This window comes from Acyrthosiphon pisum, chromosome X, assembly GCF_005508785.2.
Source record: "Acyrthosiphon pisum isolate AL4f chromosome X, pea_aphid_22Mar2018_4r6ur, whole genome shotgun sequence".
NCBI classification, from domain to species: Eukaryota; Metazoa; Arthropoda; class Insecta; order Hemiptera; family Aphididae; genus Acyrthosiphon; species Acyrthosiphon pisum.
In genome coordinates this window covers 56937041-56954738 of record NC_042493.1, presented here as the reverse complement: position 1 = coordinate 56954738, position 17698 = coordinate 56937041, and the positions used below count along the sequence as shown (strand labels likewise).

General features: G+C 26.4%; 1 protein-coding gene across 4 annotated transcripts in view; it reads left to right on the top strand.

Annotated features, from left to right (window-relative positions):
- The first annotated feature begins 8407 nt into the window (after positions 1 to 8407).
- LOC100574895 (calmodulin-binding transcription activator 1) overlaps positions 8408 to 17698 on the top strand; it is a 118744-nt gene continuing 109453 nt past the window's right edge. For all 4 annotated transcript variants that reach the window (XM_029487424.1, XM_029487421.1, XM_029487420.1 and 1 more), the window contains exon 1: positions 8408 to 8799. The gene's annotated coding sequence lies outside the window, so the exon portion shown is untranslated. The remainder of the gene's footprint in view (positions 8800 to 17698) is intronic.

Below are 17698 nucleotides of genomic sequence, written 5' to 3'. Positions count from 1 at the left end.
AAAAAAAACAACACATCATTGTAAAATCAATACATTAATCGTTTCACTCAGAATCTAAAATATATGAGTATATAGGTCACTATCATATTATTATAGTCCATAGGTAATTTATCAAAAAAAGTAGCAAATTTAACATCTATTAACTACAATTTCCAAAAATGCATTAATAGTAGGTGTGTATAGTTGTTATGTTGACTAGCGTGAAAAGTGCGATTAACACTGATAATAAATTTAGTGTTATAATATAAAATATAACTTCCAAGCTACGATCCCGGTCCCTGTGCAATTATTTTAAACTGCATATAGGACTAAAGTCCGGATTTGTATGCATTTTAATATTTTTTTTTGTAAGTACGCTATAGTTTGAAGGGAGTAAGAACTGACAACGATTTGTTTAGTTGAGAATCCCTAGGAAAAGGTTTATAATGCATATAAATGCATATTTTAGTGATAAAGGCGTATTTGAAGAATTTCACATGTTTAAGTATTACCTACTACAAAAGTAATTTTTTGTCTTATGCCTCTGTTTTTTGATAAATATAAAATAAAATCTCCTAAGAAAATGACAAACCTATTTTATTTACATCATTATTTATAAATGTGTTTATAATGGGACATTTTTTGGAAAAACATTTATTGTTTACTTTAAATTTAGGACGGCTTTACTATATAGTTTTATTATTTTTAATTTTTAATTTTCTTGTTAATTGATGCCAAGGCTAAAAACGATTCAAAAATAAACATTTTTAACCAGAAATCAATGTTTATTTATCAAAAGCATAATATTATATTATTTACTATAATATTTTGGATTCAGTATACTTTTGTATATTTCTATGTTTTTTTTTATTCATAAACACAGGTATATTACTTTTTTTTTTTTTTTTTTTTTTTTTTTTTATTAATTGTTTATGGCATCAACTACATGGTTATTAGCCGGCATTACATATTTAAATTAACATTAATTACTTACATACTAGCTTAATTTCTACTTGTTAACCTATATTTACAATTTGTTTTAACTTAAGTACAATATTTAAATAAGTTGACGTAGTTCTGTCGAGTTGACGAAATTGAGAAGTCTTTTGGTCGTCTCAGGAGTGGGTGATAAGGTATATTACTATAAGATTTATTAGTGCATAAAACCAGATATATCTAAGTCATAATATATCTTATTTAACAGTAGGTACTAACCTGTATTATAACAATAATAATAATTATTATTATTATATTAATAATTAATAAATACAGTTATGAGTTATGAGTTTACCTTATCTAAACGTTTTATTTTTTTATATTTCCAGAAAATAAGTTTCTAGTTAAAGTGATTTCTCTAATCTTTAATTTTTGTTGTTTTTTTCTGTGAACATTTTATAGTCAAATATAGGTTACTTACAATATGTTGTCGAAAATGTGGCAACTTTAATGACCGGTTCTCGAGTTTATTATTGTTTAAAAATGCAATATCACACCACTATCCTACACTGATATTATGATTGAATAAAGCAAAAATAGTTTGCAGTATACCGGTATAATATTCATAGGTAGTAAAAACCCTGACTAAATCAACTCCACCGCAATCAATTGGAAAAACATATTTTTTAAAAAATGAAAAAGAAATAATAAAACTCTGTTGAACATAATAATATACATTTAGTAAGTACATTATAAAAACTTCATACAACTTAATACGTAATTTCAATAAATGTCATAATAAATAATACTATAAGTATACCGAATAAATATAGTACCTGAAAATAAAAGTTATACGATACACATTTTATGGTACAGTCCAAACTTTTACGATAACAAAAAAAATGTTAATACTCCATTTTATGTACGATTGAACTTTTCTAATTTAAATAGACATTTGACACAATTAAGCCATTAAAATTATAATATTATTTTATAAACTGTATGCATCTTTAATGTTTTGGATTCCTGTATAAAGTGCATTATCGATATTAAATTAGATTAACAAAATATGCAATTAAAAAAAGATTTTTAAAATTTTGAATATGTATGATGTATAGTTTAGAGTGCTTTATAAAATATGATAATGCATAAATTAACACACATTTTAAATGCACGGCTTTATTAGCTTAATTACTTAATAATAAGATAATACATATTTTGAAATGGTTTTTAGGTACCTACTGATAGTAGTGATTTTAATAGTTAAAAATAATATTATTTATTATAAAATAAATAATTATGTGCCTATATTATTATAATATTATGTTATATATAACATTGAATTTAGAATAGGAAGCAGAAAATCGGTACAAATGTATTTATGACATCGCCATTCGTAATGCAATATATTTTTGGTTATTGAGCGTAATTTATATACAAAGGCATATTTAAGGAGGTTGGGCACATGAGAAAAAAAATATGAAATGTTTAATTTTTATAGATAAGGATTGAACATTTAAAACAAAGATTTTCATAAGAAGTACTACTGTAGCCAAAAAATCTAAACAAATATAAACACAATTATTATTTTTCGGATATTTTAAAGTCAAATTTGCACGAAATTACATATTAAAACCAAGAATAACGATTTTAGTTATTTTGTTGTAATTTAAAAATATTATTAATGGATTTATGAAACTTGTATTATAGTATGCTATTATATTTTGTACACTCAATGGCATTTACAAAAATAATTTTTTTTGGCAAAAATGAATTTAACTTACTGTTGTAGATACAATATGCCTAAATAATACTAAAATTAATTACATTAATCACAAAAATATTATAACTTAGACGTGCTTATAGTAATATTATTATAATATCCGTCTTTACTCAGAATCATTTTTCTTATACAATAGTTGTACATCATTGAATTCAAATTTAACTCAATTCATTGCAGTGACCCATTTGTAATCTACTACCTACTTATACAGCAGAGCGACACACACTTGCCTACATTTTATAAATGTATTCTGAAATTATTATTCAGCCATTTTAAAATTGGTCATAATATTCAATAGTTTTATAATCTATGTTCAATTTCCGACCATTTAAAGCACTGCTGCAAGGTTCTATACACCAGTATACGGTATTATGGAAAACAAAGATAAAAAACATCTAAAGATGATTAAATGATATAATATCTAAAGTCATCTATTATTAACGATTTTTTAGTTATATTCAAATTTAAAGCAACATTTAGTAATACTGATTGTAAAGTATTCATAGTAATATTTTTGTTGATTTTTTTGAGTGAAAACTAAGTGCATTGATTTTTACAACTAAAAAAATATTAATAGGTGACAAACATGCTAAATAAAAATACAATATACTTATTAAATTATTTTTTTTTAAATATTTTTTCTCCATGTTTTCAATAACTCTGTCCATTAGAATTTCTCCGATAATTTGTTTAAACGAATAAATTGTTTTAATATATCGTTTTTAGTTAATTTAATTGATTTTAAATTAGGTAGGTGCATAATATTGTAGCTATACATTTATATTTATAAAATATGATTTTACACAACAATTAGTCAGTATAGTGACCCACACGAAAATCGGCTCATTGGAAAAGTTACCACCACTCCGCTAATTTGCCAATCTGCTAATTCCTACTACAGTACCGTGTGTATATAATTAATGCAATTAATCTTTACAAGTAATAATAATATTATACATATTTATAGGCTTAGCATGATTAAATCATATTAATATATTATAATATAATATAAAATAATTATTTCAATTTAAATGTTATAATATATTATTTTAGATCCTGAGTGAAGCAATTGGTAGGTATTGATTTTACAATGATGGGTGTTTTTTATTTAATTATTTGTGTTTTTGTACACCATAAGTACCTAGTCGAAATAATGCTTCAATTTTCAACTTCAGATTCTTGGTCGATGGAAAAGTAAATCTAGTTGTTGCATTGTGGGCATTTTAAGGGGTGTTAAAATTTAAAATTCCCAGTAGTTTTCAAAAGCACCGGGAAAAACAAAAAAATGGAATTTTTACGCAATATTGTTTTTAGCAAAATCGACTTTAGTTTTTGATGTAACTCTAAAACAAATGACCGTAGATAAATGCAATTTTGCACTGAATGTTTATATTAGCATTTTATATACACTATAAAACTTACAAAATATTTTCACTTCCTATGAACTGTTTACGGACATTCTCAGTTTCCATTTTTTTTAGTTTTTTATTTTCTATTAATGTCAATGTAATTTTATTCGTTGGGTAAAAAAGCTTCAAAATTGAATAAAAGGCTTCTAATATATTGTTATAATAACAATTGAAAAATGTAAAAAATATATAGCCACATTTTTTTAAATTATTTAAAGTTCAAATTTTGACAAAATACGTAAAAATTACGAAAATGTTTTGAGTTAGAAATTCATAAAAAATTTTCTTTTTAAATCTAATATTTGAATATTTAATTTAAGATTTCTCATAAGAATGACTACATTCATAAAAAAAAAAATATTTACTAGAAAGTCAAACTACATTAATACGAGCGTCTGAAGTTCAAATTTTAACATTGATTTTATGTGGATTTCTCATGTAGCGATTTTCTTATTTTGTTGTAATTAAAAAACGAATAACTGTAGATACTTGAATTACACCATACGGACCTTTAAGGACATTTCAATTTTCAATTTTTTTTATTTTATCTAATTGTCAAATAAATTTTATATGTTGGGTTGAAAGCGTGAAAATTTAATATAAAGATCCCAATATAACGCAACTATAGCAGTTGAAAAATATTAAAAATATATAGGCAACATTTTTTTTTAAAGGATATAAAGTTTGAATTTTGACAAAATTTATGAAATTTAAAATTTAAAAATTATTTTGTAGTTAAAAATCTATAAAATGTTCAACTTTATAGCTAAGGATTGAAAATTTAGAATAAGGTTCCAAGTAAATAATAGGTGAATAAATTACTTTATTCACAATAATATCACCAAATATACTTGGTAATATCATAGACTGCCTGACTCAATACAGTGACCCACTTGTAACCTATGTACTGTATAGCAAGGTGATCCCCACTTGCCCAACTTTTTTTTTATGTATACAATTTTATTTACGGCTGAGAACAAATGGAAATGGTCCATATTTATGAACTGAAATCTGAAGTTAAAATGATAAAATAAGTCATAATGTTAAGACAACATATGTTCTAAACTATATTTTCATTACGACATCCAAGCATTTTTCCAACCATTTCTAAACACAAATCGATTTATCACAAAAATGGACTGGGTCTCTATAACAAAAATGTGTTGCGATATGTAATATTTTTATTTAAGAAGTTTCTAATGTAGATATACCTATTATAATTTATTTTTGTTCAATAATAATAATAATAAATAAAAAATACTTAAATTTTAATTTTAAATCAAATTATCTATTTAGTTATAAGTTATCATAGGTACCAGTAGACTAAATAAGCTACATTAGTACACACAAATAATTAAATAGGTATCACACTGCAGGTGGTAGTTCAACCAATTAAATGTAAATATATTATGTATCTGTCATTTTAAATAATTATAGATATTTACCTATTATAAATGTATTTTGTATTGAATGATACTTTTTGTTTGATGAGTTAGTTTTACACATGTAAATAATTTCTATTTTATTATATGTCAAATTTACTTTGGTTCAATTAAAAAATATATTCATTCTGCAATAACATTAATACTCATATTTTTATTTGATTTATTGTAAAATTAAGTGCTTTCATGTACCTACCAGCTACCTATCATGATATTTATATTATATTATTGTATTAAAGTATACAATATCTACATTATTTAACAATGCAAAGATTTTCTAGGCACTTAATTTTTTAATTTTTTAATAATTTAATCTGCATATTATTATTTTATTTTTAGTTTGAAATAAAAAGTTATTCACTATAATATATTTCACATGTAGGTATATAATAATACAAACGCTTTTTTCATAGTTTAGTGGTGTGATGTGTCATATACTTATATTATATAATATATATGGAGCTGATTCGAGGTATAATATTGTGTAGGTACTAACTACTAAATGTTCACAGAATTATGGGAGATTAAGCTAACTGCTATTTTTGGCGAGAAAATGAAAAAGTAGAGTTGAGTCTATACCGTATCACAAAAATTCGTTTTAACCCACAAATACTATTATATTACGTGTTGATAAATAAAAGAAATAAAAGAGAAAAATGATGGTAAAATAAATGTGATAAATAATAATAGATTAAAATGGATATAATATGTATTAATTTATACTATTTGACAGATTTTTTCCATTCAATATGTCAATAAAATATAATTTATGTAATAGGAAATATTTTCATCAATGTTATTTGCCTAAAATATATCTGTATTTATCTATATTACATGATACGTACAAACTTGAAACTATAACTTACCATAATTATACCACTATATATAAATGTTATATTTATATGTCTATGATAATCATAACGGTAACATCAATAAATTATATCAGGGCATAAGAGAAACTTTCTAAGCCGTTATATTTTATGTTCATAGATGCAACATTCATGTCCGTTCCCTTATGATACGCGTTAATCGTCTTAATCAAACCTGAGTAATAATAAATAGCCAATTTTGTAAAGATAATAATATTATGCATGGATTAAACAAAGATGATTAATTGATGAGTTGGAATAAAAAAAATAATACACCTTTTATATCATTCTATATGATATGCCTTAACACCCCACGCAGGCTCCTTATTGTACCTATACGCCACTGCCACTTGACATTTTAAATTATCACTGTAATAGGGTAAAACAAATTTTAGGTACAATTTTTTCCTACTGGGGCATTGGAAAATTTAAAAATATATTTTTAAAGTCATAAACACATAACTATAAACTTGGTACTTACTATAGTAATATGAATTATGGGAACTCAAAGGAGGCCGATTTGTAATAAATATACACACAAATTAAAATATCAAATACATATAGTTACAGAATAGTTATCGAATAAATAATTAATCAAACAACAGTTTGTATAGATGCATGGTTATGTAACCACTGTTATCTAATTAGGTCAATAGGTATAATATTGCATTTACCCTGATATTTTATATTTACGACTTGAAAAAAAAACTTACGTAATTAAACTTTGTCCAGTATACTTTGTCGGTACCGATGTACCGATATAATAATACTATTGTAAGTTGTAACCGAAGTTTTGCTAGCGATCCCCAACAGATTAGCGTATCGGCTATCTTCATACTTACGAGCGACAATTTTTGTTGTGATCAAAATTTAAATCCTAAGTAGTTGTCTTCCAGAAACCATATATTATAGGTATTATCTCAAATATATTATGTTCCTTGAATATATGGGTATATGTACCTACTATATAAAATGTTTTGGACCCGTAATACTGGGGGGGAGGGTGACAGTGGTGGTAATAATTACCGGGTAATTGACTATAATTGACCGGTGGGTCCCAAAACTTTGTGGGATCCTGGAAAACTTGCCCGCTGCCACTCGTCCACAGAACGATCAGACCGTCGATGACGACGACGACGACGACCGCGACTGTTCAAACCTTTATTAAGCGTACTTACACATACAGTTCAGACGTGCTAAACATCGTTGAAGTCGCTATTCAACATGCGGGGAAAGAAGCTATAATATTTTACAAACCTTCACCAAATTCACCCGAAAATAAACATCGTTTAATTTTCTATCTGTACTTAATATATGGCTTTGCACACGTAACATGAACCACATTCGAGTCGATCAAATGCAAAACAAATGTATCGTTTGTCCAATCGGGACAGAAAAAGAAAACGTCATGATAGGACCGGCGCCGTTTTCCATAACTTTATGTAATTTTTGTATTATAAATTAAATAGTGTAAATAACCTATCTATAAATTATACTGTTTGTCTTTGAACATTTCTACGGTTTTACAATGTTTTATTTGACGACCAATTGATAGTAAAACTATAGGCAAATATCGATTTGGTGATTTCATACGAAAAAAGTCCACGCTTTTTTTCGCGCCTGTAGGCAACTGGTAGCAACTCATTTGAAACAATTTTTGTGGAAGCAGACATTTTACTTTTACATATAAATATACATTAAAAACTCTGAAAAGAAAAAAATTGTACACAATATCTTCGCACACACATACGATACACATGCACAGATAGACGCGAGACACCTTTTGCGGTGTGTCTGTTATAAAAATGATATACGCCGAAGAGATTCTTTACGGCACCGCCGGGTGTGCTTAAGAGTTGTGCGTGCGCGGGCGACCGTGTCCGGGGCGTGGGGGCGCGACCGCCACCACCGCCACAGCGCCGCCGTCGCCGCCAAATCTACCGCCACCGCCGCCGCTGCCGCCGACGTCGACGCCGACAGAGACCGACCGACAACCGTTTTGTGCCAAAGGCTACGCCGTGTGTCGACCGCACGCCAGTCGGTCACGCTGCGCCGTCCGACAAACTCGTGTGTCGCCATGCCTTTCCGCCGTTTCCGTCTGATTGGCCGTCTCGCCGCGTACAACACAAGTACGACGTCGTAAAGACGTATTGCTATACCATCCGTCGCGATAACGCCATTACAATCATTGCCGGCAGTTCACGCAAAGGCGACGGCATTTCATTTTATTGTCAACCAACCATAAGTAGTTAAGTACCCGACTGGCGCGACCTTTGAAGTTGATTTTTTTCCTCGCGATGTCTCTCTGATCGACGGACGCAGCTATAACACGACGGCGAGCTCACATGAAATAATCTAGACGACTGTCATTTTTACTGACGGTACGTATACCTAAATGGTAGTTTAGTATTATTGACACATATACCTAGGTACCCACCTATTTTATTTTGAACGTTGAAATACATATTTTATTACAAACATGGTCGACAAATAAGAATGAGTTCTTACCTGAAATATTATGTTCCTTAAAGGTAATATATTATTACATTCATAACTGGTAATACGCTCAACCTAATCCTCTACGAATTGTTTAAAATTTGATGAGTATTGAAATTCCATATTGTGAATTGTCGGGAAACAATTTAATATCGTATACGATAAACGTATACGCGATAAACCAAACGATTTTCAATAGTCGTAATTCTTTACTTTTTGCAAATCGTAGAACAAACGACGTGACTTAACAATGCACGTATACCTAATAATTGGGAGTTGGAATAACGGCTATAATAATAATCATTAAGTCGTTGGTATTTAAAATGTCAAGTATTATAAATGTAACCTACGTATATTATATAATATTAAACTTTTAACTAAAATGCTTTATATAATGTACGCTTCTGGTGTTTATTAAGTTACCTACCATTTAAATATTATAAAAACGGTCATTTTTTAACGTACCTAAATGCACCGAATAAAATTAAAGACTGTTCTTAGTGTATTTCTTCTTATTATTATTTTTATTTTTCGATTAAATTATAAACCTTTTTTCGTCATTATCGTATTTAAAATTAGACTTTTAAATTAGGTACATACATGAAACAACTTTTAAACAAATATATACGTTCTAAGTAGGCACCTACGTATAAAGTTCATACCCGTCTGAGTTATGATCAAAATATCGTTTCATAGTAGAATTATAATATATCTACAATTGATGATTATGCATTATTATAATTAATTCAAAAGTTATACTCAACGAAAAAAATTAGTTTTAATTGTTCTCGGATCTCGGAAGTAGATACTACTATATTTAAGCTATATATTATGCAGATATTGGTACATAATAATATTTACTATATATATATATAGGTATAGGTATATTCATAGGTATATAAATTGTATATAATATATATGTTTGTTGTAAATAATTATAATTAATATTAATTAAAATAATTTTTAATTGAGCATTATTACAAACAAACAAACAAACAAACAAACAGTTTATAAATTCAATTAATAAATAAAAACGTATTGGTATTGATGAAATAACAATTCATTATTGTCAGATATCCCATATGAGTTTAATATTGGTTAGATGCTGTTTTTTGTAGATGATAAACCTCTTCTGTGCATTATTTTATCATTTTATAATATCCATAATGCGTCTAATACTTTAAAAAAATGCTGTATAACAAGGTTATTCAGGCAATCTATTTTTAAGTTATATTTAACTAAAAAACAATATAAATTCAAAATTGTAATGTTAATGCAAAATAACACTGTATGTTTCATTTTTTTTTTACTAAGATGTTGATTTATATCTTAATTGTTTACCTAAAAATATAAGTTATTATGTTAAAGTAAATACTTTAATTTCAAATTTTAAATGTAAGAAATCATTTTAACTTAAATACCACGCATGGTAGGTACCTTTTACAAAATATTATCACAATTACGTAATTAATAATATTTATTATAGTTGTAATTATCTGACCTTTGAATAAAGGGAATAATAATCATTTTTAATTTCACTGTTTCCTATTCCAATTTATTCATACTAAAAATATAAATATTTTATTTTATTCCGAAATATTTTAGATAGGTACTATAGGTATAACCCGAATACGGAATAAATAATAAATAATATTTAACATAAGTTCATAATATATACTATAGTTAGATATAAATAAATGTTTGTTTATTTCAAATAATATAAACCACACGAGTACACAAAGAAAAATATTGAAAACCTTATAAAAACATATATATTCTTTGAATTACTTTGTACTTTGAAATGTATATCGAAAATCCTTTTTTCCAAAAATGTTTAGCCAAGCGTGCTCATCCTCATATTTACTTTTATAATGAATTTATTGAATCTCTGATTTATGGAACTTAAAAATATAATATCTACTTATGGGCAATATTTTTAGTTATTTATATTTTAACACTTCAACAAAAAGTATCCAATACAAATTTCTATTTTTGAAATTGCAGATAATTGTTTTGAAAACGTTCTTGTATCTAAATGTAACGAAATCAGAATTCGAACCAGTGGTTTCTGAGTTATGAAAAATTATATACTAAGAATAATGGTTCTTAAAAATCGTTTTACAAAAATATAAAATATAATATCCTGTATGGATCTAGAGTTTATTATAAAAGGATTATTTTGATGAATTATAAGATGTTTATCGATTATTATATTGATGGCTACTAAAATGTTCAATCATCATAGCCCTTGTATCTTCCATTATCATATATTTCGTATTTTAAATCATATATTCCATACATGTACCTATAAACCATACTACATCAAGTTAAATATCTCAAAAACTACTCGTATGAATTTCAAACTAGTAACATAGAAATTATCAAAAAAATCATGATTGATATTTGAAAATAATAAGTATTGGTATCGCTACAGAACACTCCTTAAATAGTATAAAAAAATCTTTTGTTTTTTAAATAAAGTCCTTAAGTATGCTTAAAAATTCGGACTAATCAACTGTGGCATCTTGAGTTTTTTGGATTGTCATTTACATCGATTAGTAATAGGTACTTTTTTTCAAAAGTTAATAATATTATAAAATATTAAAGCAGTTATATAATATAATAAATAATAATATAAATGAGTTTGTCAAATATATTAGTAGTAGCTAATGTAGTACATACCTACCTAATATACTATTATAAGTACCTAATAATAATATTTTTTTTTTTTTTTTTTATTCACATAGGTATTATATTTTAATTAGGTATATAAAAGTATAAAAAAAAGGATAAAGTATCACATTAACTGATCGTTAATCCTAAGATTTACCAAATCTCTTTTGTAAAAGTCCACACTACGAAAATCAATTGGGGTTTGACCAAACTATTTTGTGTATCCTATATTTTTTACCAAAATCAATCGGTATATGTTAATGTCCGATAATTGGATATTTACTGAGAGCAGTTTGTCAAACCTAGGATTTACCGGTAAATCCTAGGTTTCACTGGTATTCATACTTTAACGTAACATCTATTTATTGATTTTTTTTACTAATTTTGAAGTACATCTCATAAAATATTTATATTTTTGAGTGCTTTTCGATATTTTTCTTAATGTACCTACCAAAGTTATTACCTTCTTAGTCTAGGTTCACATAAATAAAAATAAAAATAGTTATTTATAGGTATATGACCATGTAAATAAGTACCTGCTTATGATAAATATCATTATTGAGTCAATTCTATTTAAAAATGGTTGAAGATAATAATAAATTGACTGAACTATATTTTCGAAAAAAAATTGTGAATAAATTCAAATATGAAACTGTGAAATTAAAAATAATTCGGTATATATATATTTTTTTTGATTGTCAAATATTTACAACTATAATTTAAAACAATTAATTATGTAGTTGTGATATTATTTTTTGAATTACCTAAATATATAGAATACCTATGCATAGTTACAACTAGATTAAAACATTTTTTTTTTTTTTGTGGACAAATGAAGGCGAACATGAAGATTCATGCATGAATAGTGGATTATATTCTATCTTTTTAAACCGAATTATCTCTTTTAAGTTATTACTAATCAATAAACTATTGTCAATTATTAACTTTACGATGCTTCTCTTGGCAACGATGTAGCATCGATATTTTTTTTGTACTTATTTAAGTTTGAATATATTTTATTGTCTTTGTACATTTTATTTTCGACAAAATAACCTGGAACCATAAATCAACTTTATTAAGTATTATAAAAGTTATATGGTGTATAAAATGTTTATCACTGGAATAATAATATATTAATATGTAATACACTTTCTATACCTAAATGTATTAACAATGATTTATATTAATTTCATTAATTTAATTAAAAATAATAACTATTAATATAGTTTAATGTATAGGTAAGGAAAATTTGATCTGAACTTTGAAAATATTGTTTCCTCCACATTTGTCACCTACCTACTTACATCAGTGGCGTCATTTCAGTTTTCAATAGAGGGGGGCAAAGGTTTTGACCGGCCCGAATGGGTAAAAAAAAACTGCTCGCCTCGATCGCAACCACATATTAACTGCTTACATTTTTTTATGGTACCCTTTTTATCAACTAGGTAACATCATTTTTAAATAAAAGGTAGCAGATATTTTAGAAAAACAATTGTATACCTATATCAGTTAAAAGTCTACAAACTATTATATGGCAATATTTATATTGAAAAACAATAATATTAGTAGTTTATTATAGGATATCTTCTTTTTTATTATTTTTGAAAATATGTATCAACTGCATTATCTATAAATCAATTTTACCCGATTCATCACTTATAACCTATACTCTACTACTCTTATATTGGTATACGATATATTTACAAATTAATATTATCTTAAATAATAATAGGTACCTACCTATATATTTTTTTTTATTGCTTGCTTTCTGGCGCAGTCGATCAAGTTTTGTCTGTTTATTAAACATACCAGAAATTATTTTCGATTCTTGAGCAGTTTACGGTAATTTTATATTTTTAGCCACACCACCTATTTATTTTTTTTAAGTCATATTTTGCCCAAATTAAAATATTAATGTAAACACGCGTCACGAAAAAAATTAATTTCAGCTAAAGTAACACAATAGGTACCTACACAGAATAGTTGAATCATACACGACTGTCGCAATTAACTGAAGTCCGTTTATCAATGATAATTATTAATAAGAGTGCCAATCGGTTGTTGTTTTTAGAATTTGTATTAGTTTAAGATTTTAGAAATTAAACTATACTAGATTATGATACTAATTATTATTATTGTTGTCCATACAACATAAACAAACATACATAAATACATATCCAAACATACAATGTGTATATGTAGGTACGTCATCGCATACGTCTAAATATAAATATATTCCAACTATCGATTAGTAAAAATGTATCAATGTGACAATAATTTCTTAGTATATATAGTATAATATTTTTTGAAAATATTATAAATAGGCATGTTTTTGTGCTTATAAAATATAATAATGGTAAAACGGCAACAACTGGAAACCGGCCCATCGGGCCGCTTTTAAAATCAGACAGGGGCAAATGCCCACCTTGCCCCCCCTCAAATGACGCCACTGACTTACATATTAAACGAGTTTAAAAACATCTTTGAATGTCTGTAAGACTAAAAAGTACGAACAAGATACAGAAACTCTGTGTTGAACGCTGGACTTATTTGCCACTTCAGTTTAACACAATATCATTTATTAAGTATTCTTACTATTATCATTCTACATTTGAAAGCAATGAAAAATCAATATGAATATTCAATTTATATTTTATAGAGTATTTGAATCTAATCGTCTCTACACGTACAATTAAGGTTTTCCATATCTTTTCTTTTGTTGCTATAATTTTTCGGAACATATTTGGGAAATACTGAATGACTTGCTAAACCTATTAAGACTTCAATCATCATTTTTTTAAAAAATTTTGATGTACCTACCTAATTTAAAATTTGAATGAGTTATTTCTTAGTTATTAAAATATTTGTATTAAGGATAATATTATAGTCCTTATAATAGTTTTACATAAATATAAAATATACGTAAAATTAGATCTAGTATTTATTATACTTGGGGGAAATTTTTAAAAATCATTAATATTGATAGAATAATATTAATGACAACAATTTTTAAATCACCATAGCCCCCCTCCCCCCCATATCTTATAAACACATTACCGTATGTCTTTTAATTTTTTTCATTAAAATTCAAAGTCAAATAACTCAAAAACTACTCGTACAAATTTTGATTTTAATGCGTCAACAATTTCAAAAAAATTATCGACTAATATATATATATATATATATATAAACAGTTGGAATTTGAAAAACAAAAGTTTGTAATTCCACACAACACTCTTTAAGTATAGTACAACAAATCTCAAGAATTTGAAAATATGGTCTTAAAGTGTATTTAAAAATTCAAAGCATATTTGGTAAATAGTCCTGTATGTAAATGTATTGTCAAAATTTTGTATGATTTAAAAAGTACTTAAATAAAATGATGTATGTACTGGTTTTTTTTTTCTACAAATACAAAACAAATCTGTATTCTGTACAACAATATTATATAAAATAAATCACTTCTTGTAAAGCGTACCTAATTCAATGAATGTTTCAGTGTGAAATGATTTTATGATTTTTGTTAGTAAAAATGTTAATCAAATAATTAATCCATAGAAAATATTTATATACCTATAATACCTCTAATAAAATTATTTAAAATTATCACATAATTAAAATAGTACTTATCTATCATACAGGTATAAAATATAATATAATATATGTATACTTTTATGAAGCCAAACTCAGAAAATATGTTAGTGAAGCATAATTCATTAATCACAATAGAATAAGTTGAATTTATTTGCATGATTTCTTATAACTTACATAATGTCATGATATACAAAGTTGAATAAATATAATTTTGATAAATTTAAGCAGAAAAAAAAACTAAAATGTGTGATAAGAAGAATTAAAAATATTTTAAATATTAAAAAAACCGGCTTTAACTCGGAGAAATGAGGTTGGTGCGGAAGACCTGTAACGTTCGCCGGTTGTCGTTTGCGCATCACTATTGTTATTTTTGACCTTTTTTGTAAGACAGTTGCGCATCGTTCGATTTTTGGGTTATACATCGTTTGCGCATCGATCGTTTAAAAGGTCGTACATCATTTGCGCATCAATATTATTTAACAATAGAACTGAAAAAAAAGGTGTATACCCAAAAGCGTTTAGCTTTTCTCAAACTACATGTACCTTATTTGTATTATAATTATAACTATGACTGTAATATTCCTAATTGAACTGAAAAAAATTTTTACTCAAACTACCTATATGTTATATGTATTATGTATATTTTTTACTATAACTATGGCCGTGTATTGTACCCATTCAACTGAATATTAAATTTTTAATTACAAAATAATTTGCAAATTGTTGAGCTTTTTATAAATTTGGTCAACATTTGAACTTTAAATGCTTATCGAACAAAAACTTGTGCCTATGTATATTAAATTATTCAATATCTATATAATATTATATGTGTGTACAATTATTTTTATACCGTTCTATTGTTTAGAATTTTGATGCGCATATGATGTACCTACGATAATATGGTGCAGGTAAACAGACGATGCGCAAACGATAATCTGCCGTCGATGCGCAAACGATATACGATATTTTGGCAAGGGTAAACAGATGATGCGCAAATTATATACGGCCGTAACGTTACAAAACTGAAAAATCTGTTTTACAAAGAAAAATAGAACAAAGCTTTGATAATTGCATTTCAATAAACAGAAACTACGTTGACAGTTCTTTTAGTAATAAACTTGAACAATCTAGACTTTGGAGAGTTTTTGAATCTCAGTAAATCTAATTTCCTAGCAAGCAATGTACACAAACACACAATTTGTTAAAATTATTTCAACGATGTATTTAGGAGGGTTTTCTAAGTATTTGAGTAACGAGCGTATCGTTTAATTTTAGTTTTAAATATTTAGGACGCATGGGATAATCTTTTCATAAATAATATGATTTAGAAACTGAAATAAAATAAATAATTGAATATTATTAACTACACAGAAACACCTGAATTTAATTTTCAGTAATGTTACTATGTTCAGAATATTAACCGTATAGGTATTTAAGAGTTTATAGAGCAACTCTGGAAATAGTCATGTGAACTAAATAGTTAAATAATAGGTGGAATTAAATCAAACTCTGAAGTCATGAATAAAACTAGACAAATAAACATACTAATTATAATCATACATATAGTTACGCATTAAAGACGTTTGATGATCAATACGTTGATATTTTCATTTTAAAACGTTAATTATTAATGTTTACTATTTTAATACCTTGTAGCAGTGTCACTATTTGTGGTATCATAAGGTACCTATAAATTAATGGTCCTACTTTTTCATTATACTAATATAGCCCATCTTGATTTCATGCTGGAGCCAGTAGTCAGTACATATAGAAATTAGAATTAAAGTAATATATGTGATAAAATAATACAAATGTTATAAAGTATTAAGTATCGATAGATAATTTTAAACTTACACATTTCTTTATGGACTTGGTCTGTACAAAAACATACAAATTAGCGTCACGACAACAGTTTGATGTATAATTTGCAAAAAAAGAGGAAGAAGTTCATGACCAAAGTCAACGATTATAATACTATATTATTATAATAATACGATTATAATACTATATTATGGTAAGTTTTTAGTATATTTATTTAGTATTTTATGTTAAAGTTCGTAAAAATAAATTTGATACCTGCGGAATTAATTTTAAAATGTCAAAAATTAAAGAAGCTTCTATTTAGTGTAATGCGTGGGACTTACCATGTAAGTTTCAGTCTCTTGAAGTTGCTATATAATAATTATATTACAAATTATAACAATTATTATCATACAGTATCACCTAAGAAATTTATTTCGTGTAGGTTCATGCAGAAATACGTTTTTGTTCATCCATTATCATTGAAATATGTGCATTAAAATTCCAGCCTTAATAATAATACTGATTGAGAATGGTAAATATATTGTCTTTAGTCCTTACTTAAGGGGATTGGTGGCGGTGATTGCCAGTCTTTGTCTAACACACGCGCAACATAAGAATTTAGACGTATTTTTTGTCCAACGTACCGATTGATATAGTAAAGCGATAAAAATTCTGAAAACAGATTTTAATTGATCGTCAAGTCTACTTGAGATC